Consider the following 10175-nt stretch of genomic DNA (forward strand, 5'->3'; position numbering starts at 1 on the left):
ACTAGTGTCACGGGCTAGGAGTTTCACACCCAAAAGGCTAACCTGTTAGGTGGAGGGACTCCTCCCATTTATAAGCCCAAGACCTCCCCAATACGCTTTCAATGTGGGATTTGTTACATTCTCCCCCATCCAATCCTGTGACTCCCTCGTCACAGGTGAGGCCCCCTGCCTGCCCATCCACCTCACTCTCGTGTGGACCCACAATCACACGTGGACGCCCCTGCGTGGATGTTTGGTGGGACATCGAAAGACGGATTGGGTCTGCTCTGATACCACTTGTCATGGGATGGGAGTTTCACACCCAAAAGGCTAACCTGTTAGGTGGAGGGACTCCTCCCATTTATAAGCCCAAGACCTCCCCAATACGCTTTCAATGTGGGATTTGTTACACTAGGAACCCTGTTTAATAAATATACAGCAAGCTTTAATGCATATATCCACAATGATGAGGGTAACGAGGAGTTACTCAACATACTCCTAACCATATCCATTAACGTATAGTTAGGCCTTTCTGCAACATTATTTTGTTGCGGTGTCCCTGGCATTGTGTATTGAGCACATATGCCTCGACTTTCTAGGAATTTAGCAAATAGACCTGGACACTGTCCAGATTCATTGTATCTGCCATAATATTCACCACCTCTATCTGATCGAACTACTTTCACCTTTCTATCTAATTGTCTCTCAACTTCAGTAATGAATACCTCTAGGATATTAACAGATTGAGATTTCTCACACAACAAATAGACATATTCATATCATGAAAAGTCATCTATAAAAGTGATAAAATAACTTTCCCCACTAAAAGAAGGTACGTCGAACGGACCACATATATCTGTGTGTATTAGTTCAAGGAGTCCTGTGGTTCTAGTGCCTGCTTTCTTAATTGTAGATGTGGTTTGTTTTCCCTTAATACAATTCACACAAATGCAAAGATCAATAAAATCCAAATCAGGTAAAACTTCATTTTTAACTAATCTTTACATTCTTTCTTTTGATATATGGCCTAAACGTTTATGCCATAAGTAAGCAGATTTCTTATCCACAGAAGCATATTTTGTTCCTATACTATGATATAGGGTCAACAATGTTTCAGCAAATAAACTATCAAGATGTAATTTATACAATCCATCACAAAGCACACAAGAACCAATTAAACAATTATGTTTAAATAAACTGAAACATCCACTCCCGAATTTAAAAGAATATCCTTCCAAATCAAGTTTAGATAAAGATATTAAATTATGGGATAACTCCGGTACATAAAGAGTATTAAACAAATCTAAATGATGTCCAGTACTTCAAATTAAACGATAGGTTCCAACAGCTTCAACTCGTGCTTTGACCCGATTTCCCATGTATACAAATCTTTCATTGTCGTTTATGGTTTGGGTCATAAGGAATCCCTGCATAGTATTAGAAATATGAGTGGTACATCCAGAATCAATCCACCAAGTATTATAAGGAACTTCTGATAAATATGACTCGAAACATACAAAAGCACTAGGCTTACCTTTCTTTTCAGACCATGCCTTATGTTTCAGGCAGTCCCTCATATAGTGTCTAACTTTCTTACAGAAGTGACACTTTTCGTTAGTCTTATCCTTCTTATGGATTTGGGCAGAAGACTCTTCAATCTTCAGTGGCCTTTTGCCCTTTCCATACTTCTTATTGGATTTCTTCTTAACTCTGGACGAGCCCACAAGATTAACTAAATGAACTCCTTGTTTCTTCAATCTTTCCTCCTCTTGTACTAGCTTAGTTTGAAGCTCAGTCATAGTCCATTTATCTTTAATTGTATTATTATTAATTTGAAATGGACTAAATTGAGAAGGTAAAGAGTTAATAACAAACTGAACTAGGAAATTTTTATCCACAGACATTCCCATGTTCCTAATTCTTGCTGTTATATTTGACATCTCAGTCACATGCTACGAAAGCCATCATATTTCATGGTGGTTAGCCTACTCATTAATGCCCCAATACGGGACTTGTCAGCGGCCTCAGACTGAGAAGTCTCTTTGGCTAATCTCATAAATTCCCTAGCATATTCTGTGGCAGGAAATGAGGTCTTAATTTCACTCGCCATTGTCATCTGTAAAAACTTCATGCTCAATCTATTCGATCTCTCCTATTCTTTAAGGAAAGACCTATCCTCATCAGTGTTGTTCTCAGTGAGATCAATTCGTTTCTCTATCATGAGTGCAAGGTCGATATTCTGAATACCCAAGTAATACTCGACTTGCTCACTCCACTCATTATAATTGAACGCATTAAACTTAACAATAGATGAGGCATTAATAGCAGATGTTGCAAAAACAAAATTATGCTTACACATTAATGCTTTGAGTTTTATACCTAATACATAATTTTAGGTTCAGATATTAAAAAATTATTATTATTAAAACATAAATGTATATTGAAAATCTCCTTTGGGAGATATAACGATATACAATAATTAACTTAATTGATGCAATTTTCTTAATTGGTAATCAAATGTATTTTCGTTAGACATGTTCGTTATCTTTGGATATACTAAACACACTCGGTCAAGTATATTAATTAACTATAGTTATGTTCATAATTATAAGATTAACTAATCTACCTTTAGGCGATCCTTAACTATCCTATAATTTATGAACTTCAAATTACTCATGTCATCTCTTTAAAGCATCTAACTATCATGAGTAATTAAATCTAACTTAGTTTGATATCTATAGGATAACCATTCTAATTTGACCACTTTGGTGACTAAAAAATTATACATAATATAGTATTAAACTTAAATAATAACTATAATACTATACAAGGTCAAAATTGGGTCAATTCGACCCTTTGATCGTTAACTTTGACGGTTGACCGTTAACTTTGATGATTGACTGTTAATTTTGATAGTTGACCGTTTAGTCAACGGTCTGGAGTGGTTTGACCCGTTTACCGATTTGAATACTGACTAGATCGGGTTTACTCGTTTGACTAAATGGGTTGGGCTTCGTTATGGGTTATTATTAATGGGTTTGGGTTTGAATTTTCTTAATAAGTTTGGGTTTGGGTTTGAATTGGGCTCACTTAAAAAATAAATATGGTTTGTGCTTCTTTTATTTGGGTTTATATAAACTAAAACAAATGGATATTAAAGGAAATTGGGTTGGATCAACATATGGGTCAATATTTGACCCGAATTTCAGGAAAAATTTTGGAATCTGAATTTCTAGAAATATTTTACTGAAAAACTAATCTGGAAAATCATATTTCATCATGAGAAAATTTGATTTCGGTCAACTTTCCAGCCATTTAATAGATTCACAAACTCAATCAAATTTATAAAACCCAATCAAATTTAATAGCCCTTTATATTTGTCAATTTCCAAACCCAACTCAATTTCTTCATCCCTAAGAACCCTAATATATTAAAAAACAACTTAATGGAAAATATATTAGTTTCTACGTATTGCTCTGATACCACATGTAAAACAATCTTAATAGCAATTTTATCAATTCCATGAATGGCAAAGAATCAACAATATAATCATATTTATATGCCCTAAAACTGCATAATCTTAAATCCCAAAAATCTGAAACTTTGATGCATTTTCACTATTTATAAAACGAATAAAATATACATGAATCCATATGTAATCTTTAAATGAGATTATGAAAGAGGACACTGTATATCTCTCCCTTTGTTCCCTTATTATCAATCTGTTCTTTTGATGAATAAAGAAAAATATACGTAATGAATTAATTTAGGAATAGAGAGAGAATGCCTCTTTTATATGGCAGTTCAAAAACTCCTAAAGTGCAGTTATTTAATTAACTACAGAACCTCTCCATCAAAAGTAAATGACCAACATGCCCTTCAGTTAATTTAATTATTTTAAAACAACTATATGATAAAATTAATATATGGACCACCTTATGAGAAATATAAAATATTTCTAACAGATGCAACCCCACGAAGATCAACCTGATACTTGATGAACCACCGGGAGTAGTCTTTCTCAACTTCAAACACATTAAATTGAACAGTACTGGGACTATAAATCTCAACAAGATGTAAATGGCTTCGAGACACTCCAAAGTAAGAAAAACTCCTGTGCTCAAATCCATCAGGAATAGGAGGCCACTTTCTCTTCTTCAATGTCCAAATATAAAGATTTCGGCATAGAACGAATCCAGTGAATGGCACCGTTCCAGAAAACACCACTTCATGCATTTAAACTGTATGGACCAAGGAAAGTATTTCCAGAAAGTTGCCAGCCCCCAGTTTTTGACGAGTAAATTAGAATCTAATTTGAGCACAAATCCAAATCAATATGAAAATACTGAAATCCAATTCAATTCAACATGAAAATAGTGAAATCCAATTCAATCAAAATGAAGCCGTTTTTAGTTTTAAGGCAACTAAAGTAGTAGCTCATATGATAATACACACACTGTTAATTTGAAACCATCAAAGCAGTTAAAGGCAAGCTTTGGTTTGAATTTACTGGCCCTAACTAGAGCACACGCAATTACTATCTTTTGNGTAGACAAACTTTAAGAAATGACATGCCTAGTACAACTCAAATTCCTAAAGATTGGGAGGGTGGGAGGAGTTTCAGGTATTTTGGAGAGTCTTGAGAGTTGACGCTACTAATTTGATGTCTATGTTATGGACGAAGTCTATTCTGGGTGGTTTGTGATTCTTTATAATCGGACTATAAACTGGTCAAACACAGAATGACCTAAACAAATCTTTGAGCATAGTTGTAGCAATTCATAATTACCAACATACATCACAAAATAAAAGACCTGAAATCACAAGAAGAATGGCGAAACCCATGATCACCTGAACATAAACATCACTAAACACAAGCCAGACTCTTAATTTGTTGAAAGTATCAACCCATTGATAATGTGTTGCATATCTATTCCTCTTTTTAGAACCATTTGGAACAAACAGATGAAGTGTCTCGAAAGTTTTCTCCTTGAGATTGTATTGAATTACTTTGTTAGGCAACTGCAACTCTATATATGAGTCATCGTCATTCTCTTCCCTTACCACGCACAATATTGAAAACAGTAATGTTGATTAAAATCACTGTAAAGCATTTCAGGAAATGCTGTTGCAACCCCACGAAGATCAACCTGATACTGGACGAACCACCTGGAGTAGTCTTTCTCAATTTCAAACACATTAAATTGAACAGCACTGGAACTATAAGTCTCAACAAGATGTTAATGGCCTCGAGACTCTCCAAAGTAAGAAAAACTCCTGTGCGCAAATCCATCAGGAGTAGGAGGCATTGGCATTTCTCCCACTTTCTCTTCTTCAACGTCCAAATATAAAGATTTCAGCCTAAAATTAATCCAGTGAACGGCACCATTCCAGAAAACACCACCCCCTGCATTTAAACTGAATGGACCAAGGAAAGTATTTCCAGAATGTTGCCAACCCCCAGTTGTTGACGAGTAAATGAGCATCTCAAAACGGGTATTTTCTAAGGAATCACAAATACTCCTTACATAAATGACTTGCAATGAGGTGATTTCGAAGGATCAAATGCCAAGAAGATACCCAGAATAGCTCTAAAGACTCTAGTTCTGGCACGGATTGGAGGAAGCATAGTGTATTGCTTGGCAGTGGGATTGAAAACATAATAGTTATCGAAATACTTCAAATTTAAGTAGCGGGAAAACTCCTTTACTTTCAAACTGCAACACAATAAGAGACCGGTACAAGAATGCAGAACCATGATCTTTGACGAATCATCACCCAAAGTAAGCAATTGAAGGGTATTGCGAGATGAACTGGAATTAAGAATGATGAAGTCGTATTCTGAACGATCAATATTACACAAAAAGAGGCCAGAGGTGGGTCTGGGTATAAGACTTTGGTCGGAGAAGTCAGGATCGGAGAGAAGGGACAGCCAGTGTTTGGATACTGAATTGAATAGGAGCAAGGACTTGAATGGAAGACGAATGAGTAATTCAATCAAAAGATCATCATTGTTTGCAATTTCCTCGGCTGAAGAGGGGATTATAGTTATGCTTGTCTCTAGTTTGATTCTTTGGGCGGAGAGCATGGTGGGAAGTATGGCAAGACAACTAGAGTAATTTAGAGGTAGCAATTTATCAAACACTTTGTGTGCAAGAAACCCAAGAACCACAACATAGTGACCAATTCGTATTTCATTTTGGTAATATGATCGGAGATAATGTTTACTTCTCCCTTCACAATGATACTAGAATCATCAGCATATCTAATTTCAACCTACAATTAATCTTAAAGGATTTCACTACAGCGACACAAATCATACGTTTCTTTGCACAAACACTATCAATAAATTTTTTCTTCTGCAACAAAAACCAAAATATAAGTATAAAGTTTAACCAGGAAAGACGGTTTTACCCTTAAGGTATAATTAAGATGGTGTTATTCGAAAACACAAACCAGCCGGTTGCCCGGATCTCTCCTTTAGGGACGGAGCCACATAGAGTCCAGTGACTAAGACCTACAGTGGATAAGGAAGGTGGTTTTTAGTAGAATATTTAGAATAGTATTTTCGTGTTAGGTTATTATTACGAGAATAGAATTTGAATAAGAAAATGTCTTTGGTAAATTTTTTTAATATTATATTAAAGTTGAATAAATTGTTGAATAATTGTTAGATATATTTTTTTATAAATGATTTATTGATAGAATATTTTGGTGCACTTTGTTAAAATAATTTATTATTATACCCTAAGACTCTTCAATTTATATTTTAATAATATTAAATATTTGTTTGGTAATTTTTTAATCAGTAAATTAAAAACAAATTCTCCATATTAATTTGAAGCCTAGTTAGTAAATACGAGTACGGCAGAAAAAGGGTACGAAAACTTTACAGTTATGATACAGCAAATGGTGAAAAATATGTTTGTAAAAATTTGACCATAAAATTTGGATATGAAAAAAATACGATACGGATATATATAAATTTAATATGACGTATTGTTAATAATACGTTTTGAAAAATATGGCAGGATGAGAACCTTTTCCATATTATTATGATTGAACTTTAAGCTATAAGCTATGAGGGAGGAGTTGAACTTAAACAAGTTATATTTAAATTATATTAGAATGACGTTATAGTGATGCTAAAACACGCAATCTAATGATTAGATTCTAATCTCTATCTTAGATATTAAGTGTACAATAAGATTAATTGAATTAATTTTTTTTCAATGAACATTATTTCCATGAGATAATTCAATAATTAAGACTATAAAGTATATATTATATGACTTTAAATGCAAATTACACCTCAGTTCACGCAAACAAAGTTCTCAAAAAACACAAATTACACCCAACAATAAGGGTCATTACCGAATATCAACTCTATGACAAATTAAACAAACCAAACCCTGACACCTCTACAACACAAACAAAAGTCTAATAAGAATCGAAACAAAGTACAAGAAGCCTTATTAGCAGGAAGCACCGAAAATGCTGTGGTAAAGGGAGGAGCTATGGTAGGACCGCAGAAGTAGATTGGATCTTAGTCTGAGAGACGGCAGGAGGAATTTTGTTGGTTTGCTCAGTCTGATTTGGCTCACTGGCAAGGATAACACCCTCTGTAAGGGACTGTAAAGCAATAGATTGAGTTGCCTTTTTCGGTTTTGATCCTTTTTACTTATTGCCTAGTCTGCACGTGTAAAATCACACTCAAATACAAATATAACTCTCACAAACATTTCATCAAACATGTTTCAAACAAATCTATCAATCCACCAATATAACAAATCCATCAATCCACCGGTCCCCTTACTACCACTACTTACACACCAGCACAAACACAAGCAATCAACCAACATACGAGATTTAAAGAGAAGAGAAGAAGTGTGTACCTTGAAGTCTTACTCTTGGACTTTAAGCTTGGAAAAGAGAGTTAAAGAGAAAGACTAAAGAGAAGAGAAGAACAGATCAAGACTCAAGAGATGAAGAAAACTAGAAAGCAACTTTAAAGACAACAATCCATTGAATTGCTGAAGATTTGAAGAAGAGTCAAACTGTCGAAGACGTCAAAGAGAGCTGTCAAAGAACTGAGGAAGATGAGAAAAGAGATTTTGATTAATTTGAGTCAAACCCCACCCTAAAACGATTCGTTTTGGGGTGTTCCATTATTTTTTTTTTTTTTTGTTTTAAAAAATTAGTGAATTATACGGATGGTCATAATATACACGAATAATTCGGCAGCTCTTTATAAAATACGTTTATTCGCATTTTATACGTGAATTTGCTAACTAGGATTTGAAGTACTAATACACCATTTAAAAACACCACATTAATACATATCTGAATAGATAAATACGAAGCTGCTAATTATCAACCCTTACAATTGTTCGTACACCTATACTCCATCAACGACTACAACTGCCCACATTTCTGTCGTTATGTTATCCTGCAGAGTCGCCATGTCGTCTATAATACGTTGATGAGATTGACTCGATCCCTCTCCATTCCCTTCATCTTTTACTCCGTTTTGGACATCAAAATATACTTGCTCATTACCTCTATTTTCATTAAACCCTTCGAAGATAAGGTCCTGAATATTGTACCCTTCTGATAAAATTATGAAGTACACAACATGCGCTTGTTTCTTCAACGGATAACTGTTCATGCCATCGAGAATCCGAAACCTTTTCTTTTTTTTAAAACACCAAAGGTTCTCTCAACAACATTTCCGGAGTGCTGCATGTCTATAGTTAAACAACTCAAATGGCCCATTGTGCTTACGACGCTGATCATGAAGATGGTAAGGAACCCCTTTATGAGGGGCAAGGAACCCCTCTCTATTTGCATAATCTGTATCAACCAAGCAGTATTTTCCTATAATAAAATTCCGAATGTTATTTATTTCCAAGGCTAAAAAATGGAGCAAGTACGCTATAATACGTAAAGAAGTTACTTATACCTGGTGAGGATGTGGGAATCTAGAATTAGGATTATCAAGAACTGAATTTAAAATTCTGGAGTCATAGGCAGATCCTTCCCAGCCAGTGACGACATAAGTGAACATTATTATGAAGTCACATACATCCATTACATTCTGCAATAATGTACCTTTGTGATTCTGGTACCTTTCAGCCAACTCAGCTGGTGCCTAAGCATAGACACGTGTGCCATCAATCGCTCCAACACAGTCCTGTCAACAAAATTGAATTTGAATAATATGAGCCGACTATCAACATTTATAACACAATGAAATTAACTACCTACTAATTAAAAAATAATAAATAAGTACCTTAAAGAAAGGGTAATATTTTTTGTTAGTCAATATTTTTAATGAAACATCATTGAAGTCAAGTGGCTTGATAAACTCTATCTTCAACTCACATATCGCCCCGCAAACTTCACCCACATATCTACAGATTGTCTCACCCGAATGATGGAAATCCTCCACAATAGTACTGTTTGTCTCGTTTTTCCCTATGGTTCTAAAAAATATCTTAAGTTGCTCTTCAATACTCATCTTCCTGGTTACTCGCAATTTCCTTTGTTGTGCCAAAATGTAACATAAGGATGTAAAACATTGTCGGTCCATGCCACACTTCCTAAATAATTTGTCAGGATGACCATTTAGTACTTCCAACATGTAATTGTGACCATTTAATGCGGATGTATGTCATAATTGATTTCCTTGTGCTCTCAAGTTTGTTTCTAATGCTGTGCACAATGCAACTGCAACATCTACAAGTATTTCTTCTTCTTCATCTATATTATTTCGGTTACGAACTGTACACCTAGATGACGCCATCTAAACCTGTACATTTGTAACACTTTGATCATCAATTCATAGCTGTTGTAGTACTCAGCAAAATATAACATTCAATTTTTAATTCTACTTATAATCCCCAACATATATGAAACATTTTCTCTCACATTGCACAATAACACATTGAATAAGTTCATACAATAGCAAACATAATGAAGTCTTTAAAATTAAGGTGACGACAAAAAAAGAAAAAAAAAAACACCAAAAAAACAAAAAAAAGAATTGCTAAAACCCATTTTGAAATTGTTTCAGTCGCATCTCAATATCGTTGCACGCCAAAACCTGTTGTTCTCCACGCCTCACCAAAACAACCCGAACCTGGTTTTCTTGTCTGACACCGCAGACGCAGCCACGCCTGTTTTTGACTACTCA

The sequence above is a fragment of the Pistacia vera genome, unplaced genomic scaffold (assembly GCF_008641045.1).
Source record: "Pistacia vera cultivar Batoury unplaced genomic scaffold, PisVer_v2 Contig804, whole genome shotgun sequence".
Classification (NCBI taxonomy): Eukaryota; Viridiplantae; Streptophyta; class Magnoliopsida; order Sapindales; family Anacardiaceae; genus Pistacia; species Pistacia vera.